Raw genomic sequence first — 14,988 nt, forward strand, 5'->3', positions numbered from 1 at the left:
ATTGTAGACATTGCTGCTATGAACATTGGGGTGCCCCTTATTTTCACTCTATCTGTATCTTTGAGGTAAACACCCAGTAGTACAATTGCTGGGTCATAAGTTAGCTTTATTTTTAACTTCCTAAGGAAGCTCCATACTGTTTTCCAAAGTGGCTATACCAACTTGCATTCCCACCAGCAGTGTAAGAGGGTTCTCCTTTTCTCCACATCCTCTCCAACATTTGTTGTTTCCTGCCTTGTTAATTTTTGCCATTCTAACTGGTGTAAGGTATCTCAAAGTGGTTTTGATTTGAATTTCGCTGATGGCTAATGATGTTGAACATTTTTTTCATGTGTCTGTTAGCCATTCATATATCTTCTTTGGAGAAGTGTCTGTTCATGTTTTCTGTCCATTTTTTGACTTCGTTATTTGTATTTTGGGGGGTGTCGAGTTTGAGAAGTTCTTTATAGATCTTGGATACCAGCCGTTTATCTGTAATGTCATTTGCAATATCTTCTCCTATTCTGTGGGTTGCCTTTTTGTTTTGTTAACTGTTTCCTTTGCTGTGCAGAAGATTTTTCTCTTGATAAAGTCCCCAAAGTTCATTTTTGCTCTGCAAAAGCAAGGGATAACAATGCAATTTTGAAATTATGTCTTCCCCAAATCACACAGGATGAATCTTAGGAAAAGCCATTATCTATGTGGTATGATTTCAGAAACAACAGGAAATTTCTCCCTTCCCAAAATAATACCTCCTCCTATTGGTTAATTAATGAAATGTTTTTAAATAGTAACCCTAATTGTCTGACTTATTTATTGATTCAACATATATTTACTGTGTACTTTTTGGATAAAGGTCACGTCATATATGTTCTAGTGAAGACAAGGTAAATCATAATTGTTACTCTTATAGAGTCTTATTTGGGCAATAGATGTAAAACAAGCAATTAATTGTAAAACAATCAATTAATAATAATATATAATTAGAAATTATAAAGTGTTGAGAAGGGAATCAACAAGGTGATATGATAAAGACTAACTGAGGCTGGAAATATCTCAAAAATGGCCATGGAAGGAGATGCAAAAGACCTGAAGAATATGATATATACATATATGTATATATGTATATATCATATATATGATATATAGCTATGATATAATAAGGTATGGGATAGGTCACTATTCCAAGAGACAAACATCCAAAGGCCCTATGCTGTGAGTTCACTAGTTGAGGAACATAAAAAAGGGCACTGTATGGATCCTAGAATATGAAAGACACTTTTTCTGGGAAGGCCAGAATTATTTCTTCTTCACCGTTGTACTGATCCTGGGCTATGTGAAGTACTACAGTGAGTGGTATTACCCCTATTATTTATATGTATGAAGAGAAGCCTAAGTTTTTGGACTAATCTGACTGGACACAAAATCAGTTGCAATTCCAGGGATATTTGTAGATAAAGGGGCTAGTAAATGCACATGAATTAGGGGATTTGAGTTAAAGGTATGTTGCATAGGTAGCAACATATTTTTTATCCCACAGCTTTTAAGTTTTTAATGTGGCTAGGGGATAAGGGATGGAGTTGATGAAGACCACTAGAGTAGGAGGTTAAGGACCTTCTAACCCACTCTTGGAGCCACCAGCTCATTGAGGGATTATCTTGTCTTGGGAAAGGAGTGTGCTTTTCTGTAAAATATTTTATTTCCCAACTTTAGCATCACCATCTACCCAGTTGGCCAAGAAAAAAACCTAAACATCATCTTTAACTTTCCCCTTTTATTCCTTTTAATTTACCCCATCCATCAGCTCACCCAGACCTCTTGACTCCTCAGCTTAAAATGTTGTGAGTTCATACCCCAAATGTTCCCTCTCCTTGGATTTGTTCTGCCCATATGGCCTCTCACCCAGGCTCTTACTTGGCTTCCCTGCTCAACTCCTCCAGTCACATTTCAGAGCCTTAGAAGTATTTCCATTACTTACAGTGTAGTCTAAACTATGTACATGGTAAAGAAAGGTCTTTGTCTCTGCCTTTATCTTTTGCTTCACTTTGTCACAAATCCTTCTTCCCTCTTTAGGCTGAGCCATAGAGAATTAGAATTTCCTGAAAGTGTTGAGGTGTCTACCATCTGTCAAGTTATCCCATTCTCTTCACACTTTCTGCAATGCCATTGCCCACCTCCTCTGGTGAAATTGTCCTGGTCCTTTGCCATGCAGCTAAAGCATCTCCACCTCTGTGAAGTATTTTATGCTTCCCTCCTATATTAGAGACTTCTTCATTTGATTTGTGGCTGTAAGCCTCTATTCTGCACTCCTACACTGATGTAATTATCTACTTATGAATACTCCTCTTGCCCAACTAGATTGTGGGTCTCTTGACAGATGGAATGTAATTGATTGACCTCCTTGAGAGAGCTGTCTATCCTCACTGTGTCTAACTCCTCTATTCTTTCTTCAATCCACCACCCCTTTCAGAATTTCTCCCCAAAGCTGAAACTGTTGTTTCCAATGACTTCCCCATTTTCTAGTTAAGTAAAAAGTCTTAGAGTCATCCTTCATTTCTCCCTTCTTTTCATACACAACTAAATAATCAGCAAGTCTCATTTATTTTTTCTTCGAGTCCAGAATTCAATCCTTTTGTTTCATATCTACCATTACAACAAATGATGGTCACTTCTGGCCTGGATTCTGGCAATCATCTCCTAACTCCTTGCCTCCATCACTTCCCACCTTCTATAGCCAACCTTTAATTCAGCAGCCCCACATTGTTAAAATATACATCAGATCATGTAATTCTTATGATCCAAAACTTCCTATGGAAACTTATGCTTCTATTTATGATGGAATAACCGAAACTAGATTTACCTTTCTACCTTAAGCCTATAGAAAATAGGACACAATATATAAAAAAGATGATTTTCAAACATCGAAAGATAAGAAGTATATGACCCCTCCCTAAAATGAGAAACAAGTGAGGTGAGCTGTACAGTTACACCTCACTTCCTATAGATAATTTCCAGATTGCAGTATAGGGATGAGAACTCAGCATTCTAAGTTGAAGTTGAAGAGACAGAGACTGGAAAGACAACTTTGTCTAGAGTTGTAACCAAGAGGTGGGAGCTGAACAAAAGAGAATTCTAGGATCTACTGAGAGATTTCCTTGAGTCTTTGGTGAAGTATTTATTAGAGAAAAATACATGAGGCTGAGGAGCGAACTCTCTGACAGGAATAGGCTGAATTATTCTCACAGTTCACATAAGACTAGGAATAGTTAGTGTTTCCACCAGCCACACTGAAAGACCCTCATAATATAAGGCATTGAGTAGAAACCTCAGAATAATATTACCTTTGCAGTGGAGCTGAAGATACTTGGGGCCCACCCTAAGAAAAGCTTAAAAACAAGACTCAAATGTCTCCAACTGATTCTATGTAACTTAACTGTGAGAAGAACAAAGCTCATGCTTTTTATTATTTATTTATTTATTTATTATTGTTTTTTATTAAGTTATGATAGTTACCATATAGGATTAGTTAGTTTTTGATGTAGTGTTCCAAGATTAATTGTTTATGTATGACACCCAGTGCTCCATGCAATACATGCCCTCCTTAATACCCATCACGGGCCAACACATCCCCCTACCCACTCCCCTCTAAAGCCCTCAGTTTGCTTCTCAGAGTCCACAGTCTCTCATGGCTCATCTCCCCCTCTGGTTCCCCCCCCCTTCATTTTTCCATCCTTCTCCTAATGTCCTTCATGCTATTGCTTATGTTCCACATGTAAATGAAACATATGCTAATTGACTTTTTCTGCTTGACTTCTTTCACTCAGCATAATCTCCTCTAGTCCCATCCATGTTGGGTATTCATCCTTTCTGATGGCTGAGTAATATTCTATTGCATATATAGACCACATCTTCTTTATCCATTTTTCTGTTGAAGGGCATCTCGGCTCTTTCCACAGTTTGGCTATTCCATGCTTTTTAAAGAAATAGTAGAGCAACCAACAATGGAAATTTCACAATGACTGCCATGCAATCAAAAATCACCTGGAACACAAAGAAGCCTGAAAAATATGATTTACAAAAAAAAGGAAAAAAAAAATCAATACAAACAGACACAGAAATGGTAGAGATGATAATAATTAATAGACAAGGATATTAAAAGAGCTATTTTAAACATAATTTGTATATTTACAAAAATAAAAGAAGATATAAAAAGAAGCAAATGGAACTTCTAAAGATGTAAAATATAGTATTTAACATGTAAAGGCACTGGATGGTATTGGCAGCAGGTAAAATTCACCAAAATCTTGTACCCAGAATTTATTAAAAAAAAAAAAACAACCAAAACTAATATAGCTCCATAATTAAAAGATAAATAGCAAAAATAAACCCAAGATTTAAAGAAGCACTTCATCCAAGTAGGTAGATGAAGAGATATGAATAACAAGTAGACACATGGAAGAATGCTCAAAATCAGTCATAAGGGAAATGCAAATTAAAATCACAATGAGAGACCACTACACAGACATTAAAAAGGCTAGCACCAAAAAGACTGAAATTACTAAGTGTTGAAGAGGATAAATAGAAACTTGAGCACCCATTCAGTGCTAATAAGAATAAAAATGGTACAAACACTCTGGATAACAGCTTGGCAGTTTCTTAAAAGTTAAACATATACTTATCATATGACCCAATAATTTCACTCCTAAATGCCTACCAAACAAAAAAGGAAAATATATGTCTACACAAAATCTTGTATAGCAATATTATTCATAATAGCTCAAAATTAGAAACCATCCATATGTCCATCAACTGATGACCAGATAAAACAAACAAAATTAAAAATGATATATCTACACAATGGAGTATTACTCACTCATTAAAAGGAACAAACTCCTGATACATGCAATGACGTGGATGCAGATCAAAATCATAATGCTAATTGCAATAATCCAGATTCAAATACAAGACTACATTTTGCATGAATCCATTTACCTCAGATATAAAGAAAAGGAAATTTATAGATACAGAAAGCAAATAAGTGGTTTCCTGGAGCTGGGTGTAGGGTAGGATGGGCAGTAGAAATTAACTGCTAACAGCTATAAAGGAAATTTTTGGAATTGTTCAAGAGTGGATTGTGGTGATGATAGTCACTCAACTATATACTTACCCAAACTCAAAAGTCAACTGGACTTAAAAATGTTTGCTGTATTTAGGAGGAGTCAAGATGGTGGAGAAGTAGCAGGCTGAGATGACATCAGGTAGCAGGAGATCAGCTAGATATTTTATCAAACCATTTCAAATACCTGCAAATCCAACAGGAGATCGAAGAGAAGAAGATCAGCAATTCTAGAAACAGAAAATCGAACACTTTTTGAAAAGTAGGACCAGCGGAGAAGTGAATCCAAAGCTACGGGGAAGATAGACTGCGGCGGGGAGGGACTGGCTCCCGGCAAGCGGATTTAAATTATACCTCAATAAAGCTGCTAAAAAGGTAATTGTTTAAAGTAGAATGACAACAGTGTACCACTGAGTTTATAATATATGCGAAAGTAGAGGATATGAAAATAATAGCACAAAGGACAGGAGAAGGTAATGGGAGTATACTGTGTAAGGTTACTATACTATAGGAAAAGTGGTATAATATTATTGGAGAGTAGAAGATAAACTATGAAAATTTAAAATATGTGTTCTAAACAATATTTTAAGGAAATCATAAAACAAAACAAAACAAAGACATATAAGTAAATGCCAGTAGAAGAAATAAAATGAAGTGATAAAAATTTCTCACTATATCTAAAATAAGAAAATAAGAAAAGGGGCGCCTGGGTGGCTCAGTGGGTTAAAGCCTCTGCCTTCAGCTCAGGTCGTGATCCCAGGGTCCTGGGATCGAGCCCCGCATCGGGCTCTTTGCTCGGCAGGGAGCCTGCTTCCTCCTCTCTCTTATCAAATAAATAAATAAAAATCTTTAAAAAAAAAAGAAAAAAGAAAATAAGAAAAAAGGCAAGAAAGAGCAGATGGAACAAATATTAAACAAATAGCAAGACGGTAGACTCAAACCCATATGGCCATAATAATGTTAGATATAAATGGTCTAAACAATCCAATTTAAAGCCAGAGACTTGGGGCACCTGGGTAGCTTAGTTGATTAAATGTCTGCCTTCAGCTCAGGTCATAATCTCAGAGTCCTGGGATCAAGTCCTGCATCAGGCTCCCTGCTCAGTGGGGAGCCTGCTTCTCCCTTTCTTCCCCACCTGTGATCTCTGTCTCAAATGAATAATTAAAAATCCTTTTTAAAATATTTTTATTTATTTAACATACAGAGAGAGATCACAAGTAGGCAGAGAGGCAGGCAGAGAGAGAAGGGGAAGCAGGATCCCTTCTGAGCAGAAAGCCCAATGCCGGGCTCGATCCCAGGACCCTGGGACCATGACCTGAGCTGAAGGCAGAGGCTTGACCCTCTGAGCCACCCAGGCACCTCAAATAATTAAAAATCTTAACAAATAAATAAATAAAATAAACAAAGCCAGAGACTTGTGAGATTGGATGAAACAAAGCAAGACCCAACTGAATGATGTCTATAATAAATCCTCTTTAAATATAAAGACACAGAGAGTGTAATAATAAAAGGATGGAAAAGAATGCAGTATGAAAACACTAGTCAAAGAAACCTAGAGTGGCTATATTATTATTAGAGAAAGCAGAATTTAAAATAAGCATTATTTCAAATCAACAGAGAAAGATAATTTTCATATGATTTTACTTAGATGTAGAATTTAAGAAACAAAACAGATGATCATAGGGGAAAGGAGGGAAAAAAAAATGAGACAAAGTCAGAGAGGGAGACAAACCATAAGAGATTCCTAACTATAGGAAACAAACCAAGGGTTGCTGGAGGGGAAGTACATAAGGGGGATGGGGTAGCTGGGAGACGGGCAATAGGAGGGCATGTGAAGTAATGAGCACTGGGTGTTATAATGCAACTGATGGATCACTAAACTGCACCTCTGAAACTAGTACTACACTATATGTTAATTAATTGAATTTACATAAAACTTTTTTTAAAAGAAACAAATAAAAGAAGCATTATTTTCCTCGATAAAGAGAATATGTTTCATAATGATAAAGGTGTCAATTCCCCAAGAGAACATAACAATCCTAAATGTGGATGTACCGAACAACAGAGCTTCAAAATACATGAAAACAAAATGCAGTAGAGCTAAAAAAAGAATAGGCCATTCCACAATTATGTTGTGGGTATCAACATTCTTATCTCAGTAATTGCTACAAGTAGACAAGAAATCATTAAAGATATATGAAACTGAAAAAAAAATTAGTAACCAAATAAGACTAATTCACATTAGAGAACTCTCCACCCAACAATAGCAGAATACACATTATTTTCAAATCCACTTAGCATATTCACTAAGATAAACAATAGTCTGGGTCATAAAGTAAGTTCCAATAATTTTAAAAGGATTCAAATTGTATAAAAATAGTCTCTGACCACAACGGAATTAAGTTAGAAATCAAAGACACAAAGATACATGGAAAATCACTTAAAATGTTGAAAATTAAACATCACTCTTCTAAATAAACTATGGTGAAAGAAGAAATCACAAGGGAAATTAGAAAATATTTTTAATTCAATGAAAATGAAAACACCACATGTGATCATTTGTGGAATGAAGCTAAAGTAGTGTTTAAAGGGAACATTTTGGCATTAAATGCTTTTATTAGATAAGAAAGAAGGATGAAAATCAATAACCTAAATTTCTACTTTAAGGAACTAGCTAAAGAAGAGTGTGTCAAACCCAAAGTAAACAGGAGGAAGGAAATAATGGAGAACAGAAATCACTAAAACTGAAACAGGAATGCAACGGAGAAAACTAATGAAATTATTTTTTTTTCTTTGAAGCGATAAAGTGGAAAATCTCTAAAATAATAATCATGAAAAAGAGAGAAGACGTAAGTGATCAATACCAGGAATTAAACAGGAGACATCTCTATAAAGCCAATGAACATTAAAGGAAGAATAATAGAATATTATGAAAAGCTTTATGCCAAACATTTGATAATTTAGATGGAATGGACAAATTCCTTGAAGAACACAAACTACAAAAGCTTATTCAAGAAGAAATAACCTAATTAGCCCTACATCTATTAAAATTTGAATTCATGGTTTAAAAACCTTACCACAAAGACAATCCAGGTTAGATATTTTCACTGGCAAATATAACCAACTTCACATAAACTGTTCAAGAAAACAGAAAAAAAGAGAAGAGTTTCTAACTCATTAGTGAGGTTAGAATTATCATGATATCAAAAACAGAAAAGACATAATTGGACATAATAAAACAAAACTTTGCTTTGCTGCCCACCAAAAAAAGATATTATAAAAAAACAAAAAATATATACCAATGTCTCTCATAAATATCAAAAATCTTTAACAAAATATTAGAAAATGGAATTAAGTAATAAAAAAGATAATATCTCATGACCAACTAAAGTTTGGCATAAATATGAAAAATTGGTTCAATTCTTGAAAATTAATCAGTGTTAACTGAGTGTAAAAAAGTGTGTAACAAATAAAAGCAGAGTGCAAAACATGAACAGACTGTAAAAAAAGAAAAGCATTTGATCATCTAGAGAGATGGAGAAAAAAGTTAACAAAATTTCACATCTATTCATGATAGAAATTTTCAGAAAATGGGAAAGATGAAACTTCCTCAGACTAATAGCATATATCTACAAAAACTCTACAGTTAGTTAAGATTAAAAAAAAAAAAGGCTTCCTTCTTAAGATCAGGAGCAAGGAAAGGATGTCTGATTCATCACTCACTTCCAACACTATGCTGGAGGTCCCAACCGATGTTGTAATATTAGAAAAAGTAAAAAGGCATGCAGATTTTAAAGGAAGACATAAACTTGTATTTACAGACAACGTGATTGTCTACATAAGAAATCCTAAAGAATCTACTTATAAGTGAATTCAGTAAGGTTGTATGATATAAGGTCAATATATGAAAATCAACTGTTTTCTCAGATACTAGCAATGAATAACTGGAAACTGAAATTACAAAAATAGTACCATTTACAACATCATTAAAAAGTATGGTGACTAAAATAACAATAAAAAATAATAAAATTTAAAATAAATAAAAACAAAAGATAGCATTAAAAAACATGAAATACTTAGAGGCAAAACTATGTACAGGATTTAAAAGCTGAAAATGACAAAAAGGTTGATTAGAGAAATCAAGAGGACCTTATAAATGGATAGCTGTATACCTGTCCTCATTGATTAGAAAATTCAATATTGGTAAGCTGTCAATTCTCCTCAAATTTATTTATACATTTGGTGTAATCCCAATCAAAATCCTGGTGTGAATTTTTTTCTTGTAGAAATTTACAGGTTAATTCTAAAATTTATATAGAAAAATGAAAGAACTAAAAGACCTAAAGTAGGTAATTTTGGACATGAAGAACAAAGTTGGAGATTTCAGATAACCTGATTTGGAGGTTTACTATAAGGCTGTAATAATCAAGACAGTGTGGTATTAACTGTAAGAGAGACAGAGATCGAGGGAATAGAATCTGTAGTTTAGAAACAGACCCTTACCTATGCTCCCTGATCTTCAACCAAAGTGGTAAGGTAATTCAACAGACAAAAGATCATCTTTTTGGCAATGGGTGCTGGAAGGATTGGCTACTTATATGCTAAATAAGGAAACAACCTTGACCTTTTCCTGCATCATATACAAAATTAACTTGAAATGGCCTATATTTAAATGTTAGTGTTAAATGTATAAAAACTTCTAGAAGACGAGATATAGGAGAAAATCCTTTTGCTCTCGAATTAGGCAAAGATTTATTAAATGATATGCATAAAGCACAGACCAGAAAAGAAAAAAAAAATTGATAAGTTGAACTGAATCAAAATTAAAAACATCTGTTCTTTGCAAGATACTGTGACATACATAAAGAGGTAAGTGGTGCATATCTGATAATGGGTTCATGTCCAGAATATATAAAGAGGTCTCAAAATTCAATAAGACAAGAAACCAAATAAAAATGGGGTAAAAGCTTTACCAAAGAAGACACACATATGACAAATAAACTTGTGAAAAGAAACTACACATCACCAGTTACTGAGGAAATGAAAGTTAAAATCATAATGAGATATCACTAGATACCCATTAGAAGAGCTTAAACTGAAAAGTGCTCTTGAGTATATAAGGCATCTGGAAGCCTCATACACATGAATTATGGGAAGACAAAATGGTAAATTGTCTGGTGCTTTCTAGGAAAGTTAAGCATTCATTTACTGTGTGACCCAGAAACCCTCCTCCTAATACTTATCCAAGAAAATGGAAAACCTATGTCCACAAAACATGTATATGCAAAGGTTTATGGAAACTTTGTTTATAATAAAGAATAGAAGCAACTCAGATGCTCATCAACTGCTAAATGGATAACCGATTCGTGGTACATTAATATAATAGAACACAATTCGGCAATAAAAAAATAAAGCATCAAAACAGGCAAAGAGTAGGTGAATGTCAAAAGCACTATGCCACTATGTGACTGAAATAAAGATAAAATATATTTATGACTAAACTTACATACTGTATGATTACATTCATATGACATATTGATAAGGCAAAAAGCAGATCAGAAACCAGATCGCTGAGTGCTAGGGACTGGGGGTGAAGGGAGATAACTGACTATAAATAGACACAAAGGAACTTTCTGCAGTAATAGAAATGTTCTGTCTTAGTTATGGTTTGGTTATAGGACTATACCCATTTGTCAAAACTTACTTCACTATACTCTTAAAAAGGAAATATATTATTGTCTATAAATATCTCAATGAACATGGTTCCTCAAAATTTCATCTTAAGTCTCAGTTTCTTCATCTATATAATTGCAGCTACTGTTATAATTTTTTTTAAATGATCCTTTCCATGAAAAATATCATTCTGGCCCTGGTTTCTAATTCATTGCTCTGATTACTATTGCCATTTTGTGTCATTAAAATAAAGATAAAATATATTTATGACCAGCATCTTTTATTATGCTCCATATGTACTGGTTAATTGGGCAATACTTAAGTTAGCATGACATTTAATAAAAGAGGAAGACAGAGTCAGTCTTCTCAGGGTCAAGCAGATACCCTGGAATTCAGACTGTAGTGAATACATTCTGCTTTTCAAATTCACACCCTAATCTCTTTTCTTAGTTTGCATTGGAATGTTGTCTGGGTTGAAGGAAAAATTCTAGAAAAATGTTTCTATTTATTTCTTGTGGCCTAGCAGGTATCAGAGTTCTGACATACAACAGTACAACATGTAAATGCATTTTCATAGCTGACATAATTATACTTACAGTAACTGAATACATTTTGTGTTTTCTTCCACTTTCTCTGGAGGTGGGCTTACTCCTTCATTTGGTCTCAGAACTCAGCCTGTGTCTAGGTCCCATTACAACTCTAACAGTAATGCTTATGGTTTGACCTTTGTATCTACTGCCTTCACAGATTTTCTCCCCCAACTGTCCTGAGGTATCACATCTTATGGGCCCAATTTCTAGTCTTTTATTTCAACTGGAGACAAACTCCTTAAACATACCCATAGCTAAATGTTCTATACCAGACCTATCTGCAAACTGCACCACCATAATCATTATTTTGCTTTTTAATTATAACAATTATAATAACGATAATAACATGGCAATCATTACCATTCATTGGTAATTGTATGCAGGATGATACTAAATACTTAGAACTAACCCCCACAACTATCAGGTGACGTAGATATGGTTCCTATTTCACAATGATGAATTAAGGCACAGAGCATCTCGATGGCTTTGCCTTGGGCCATATACCCTGTGCATCACAGATCTGGGCTCTAGTACCTATGTTTGTTGTTCAAAACCTATATTCTTCCCTGGCTGAGAAGGAGCAAGAGCTCACTCTATCAGCAAGGACATGTTGACCCAGGAATTAATTTAGATCAAACTTTTGAAAAGAGGGGAAGAAATGAGACTTAAAAAAAAAAAAAAGCAGTTTGACAAAACTTTCCTTCTAAGCCACTTATAGCCTTTATATCTCTTCTTTTATTGTAATAGGGTCAATCTCCAGAGAGCTGAATTCCTGGTCTTCCCTCTAAAACTTTGTTGTCTTCCCCATCTCAGTGAATGGCAACTTTATCCTTCCAGTATCTCAGCCCAAAAACTTTGTAATCATCCCTGACTCCTTCCCTTTTCTCACCTCTACATCCAATTTTTCAGGAAATCCTGTCAGTTTCATTTTCAAAATACATTCAGATTCTGGCTAATTCTCACCCTTCCATGACCCTTCTCTAAACCATAACGACATTTTTCTTTGTTTATTGCAATAGTCCCTTAACTGGGTTGTTTCTATCAATGTGCCACAATACTCCAGTGACTTCCAATTTCACTCAAAGTCAAAGTCTTTATAGTGTCTTAAACTCCACATAGTCTGACACACACCCCATTACATCTTTGACCTTCCTTATTATTCCCCACTTTGTGTATTCCACTCCAGCCCCACTGACTTCTTCCTGTTCATTGAATATACCAGGCACCCTTTTGTCTTGCTTTGCTCCAGACTTTCCCTAAGCCTAGAGCAAACTTCCCCTAAATACGCCCTTGTCTCACCCTCCCCTCTTACAAGCCTTTGTTCCTATCTGACTATTCAATGAGTCCTATGCTGACCATGTTATTTAATATAGCAATCTACCTCCATTTCCCTACCTATTCTCCTGACTCCTCCTTGCCCTATTCTATTTTTTCCTTTTTTGCCAAGCACTTATCTTTTTTTTTTTTTTTTTTGGTACAATATGTCACTTATTTTTCATGTGTATTGTTTATTGACTATCTCCTATGCTAGAATATGAACTTCCTGAGGGAAGGACCCTCTATTTTGATTAGTAATATAACCCAATGCTAAGAATAGAGCTTGGCATGTAATAGGTATTCAAAACAGTGTCACTGAATGAATAAACTAATAAAGAGATTGCTTAATTTCACATGGTAGGTTATAGAGCTGGGTCTATCTGAGTCCCAAACCCAAGATTTTCCATTCAACCCATGCTAATATAAGTTATTCATATGCTTGGAGAAAACCATTTATTGAAATAAAATCTTGAAAAGAATAATAGGCATGTTGTATTTCAAGGATCCTTAGAAATCTCTGTTCTTCTTTCAAATATGCTTTGAGGAAATCTCTTCCCATCTTTAACTCTGGGTTTAGGCTTCGTGATTCTGAAGGTAGATCCCTGTAGCTACATCATGTGTGTAGGAAGGAAGTTATTATACTATACTGCCCATTAATCTCTAAACATTAGTACGTAAAAATGGTTGTCCATGAGGTGGGACCATAAATATATTATGGTAGGCCATAAAATATCTTATGGTAACTGGAATGAGAGATTGGAAAGATCTTAGATCTATGAGATGCTAAAGCTTAGGGAGAAGAGCCTTAAACTCAGGAAAGCAAGCAGGACAGGCCCTCATAGTACAGCTTTGGAAGCAATCAGACCCAGATTAGAGATCCGGGCTTTCCATTTGCTAGGAAAAATTACTTAATAAACAAGAGTTTCATTTTCCTTATCTATGAAAAAGGATTCCAGTTGTACTCTTTACACTGGGAAGCTATAAAAAATTAATTTTAGGGGTACCTGGGTGGCTTAGTCAGTTAAGCATCCAACTCTTGATTTTGGCTCAGATCATGATCTCAGAGTTGTGATATCAAGCTTCATGTCAGGATCCACACTCAGCGGGGAATCTGCTTGGGAATCTCTCTCCTTCTCCCTCTGCCCTTCCCTCCACTCACACACACTCTCTCTAAATAAATAAATAAAATATTTTAAAAAATAATTCTATGATTCAACCAAATAGCTTAGCACAATATCATTGTACTGTTAGTATTTATCATTTGTCACAAGTGTGATGTTAGTTGTAGAGTTTTGTAGATACATTATTACTAAACAACTGAATGTTTTCTCAAGAATAAAGTGAGAATATTTATGTGAGGCATGAAACAAAAGATTTTATGTTAAAGAGGAAGAAATAAAGTTGTCTATATTCACAGATAACATGATTGCCATATAGAAAATCTCAAAGAATCTCCAAAAATCTGCCAGAGTAACATGTTACAGGATAAAGAATTAAAAAATCAAATGTTTTTCTATATACTAGCAATGAAAAATTAGAACTTTAAATAGCAGTGTAATTTATATCACCAAAAGTCATGAAGTAAATAGGTATACATCTAAATAACATTTGTGCAAGATCTATATGCTAAAATTACAAAATATTGAAAAACAGTTTTAAAGACTTAAAATAGATTCTTCAGAATTATAGAGTGATAAACACAATATTCTACAGATGTAAATCCTTCCCCAAATTGACATATAGATTTAAGATAATCTTAACCAACATTCTGGTAGAAATTGACAAATTGCATCTAAAATCTATTTGTAAAGGAAAAAAAAAACTAGAATAGTCAAAACAATTAGAAAAAGAAGAACAAAGATGGAAAACTTAAACCACTTGATTTCAAGACTTAATGTCAAGCTATAGTATTTAAGATAGTGTGGTATTGGTGAAAAAGTAGACATTTGAATCAATAGTACAGAATAGTGTCCAGAAAAAGACCCACACATATATAGACAATAGATAAATGCATAAAGGTAATTCAGTAGAGAAGGTTGGTCTTTTTAATAATTTGTGATGGAATAATTGGGCATCCACATGAAAAAATACAATAAAAAACAAAAGCCCTCCACCCATATCTCATACCACAAACAACAATGAATTTAAAATAGATATAGACCTAAAGGCAAATCCCAAAACTATAAAATCCCTAGAAAAAAGCATAGGAAAAAATTTTTGTAATCTAAGATTAGGCAAATATTTCTCAGATAGGACATCAAGAGCATCATATATTAAAAAAATCCACAAATTGGGCTTCATTTAAATTAAAAA

This window comes from Lutra lutra, chromosome 5 (assembly GCF_902655055.1).
Source record: "Lutra lutra chromosome 5, mLutLut1.2, whole genome shotgun sequence".
Classification (NCBI taxonomy): domain Eukaryota; kingdom Metazoa; phylum Chordata; class Mammalia; order Carnivora; family Mustelidae; genus Lutra; species Lutra lutra.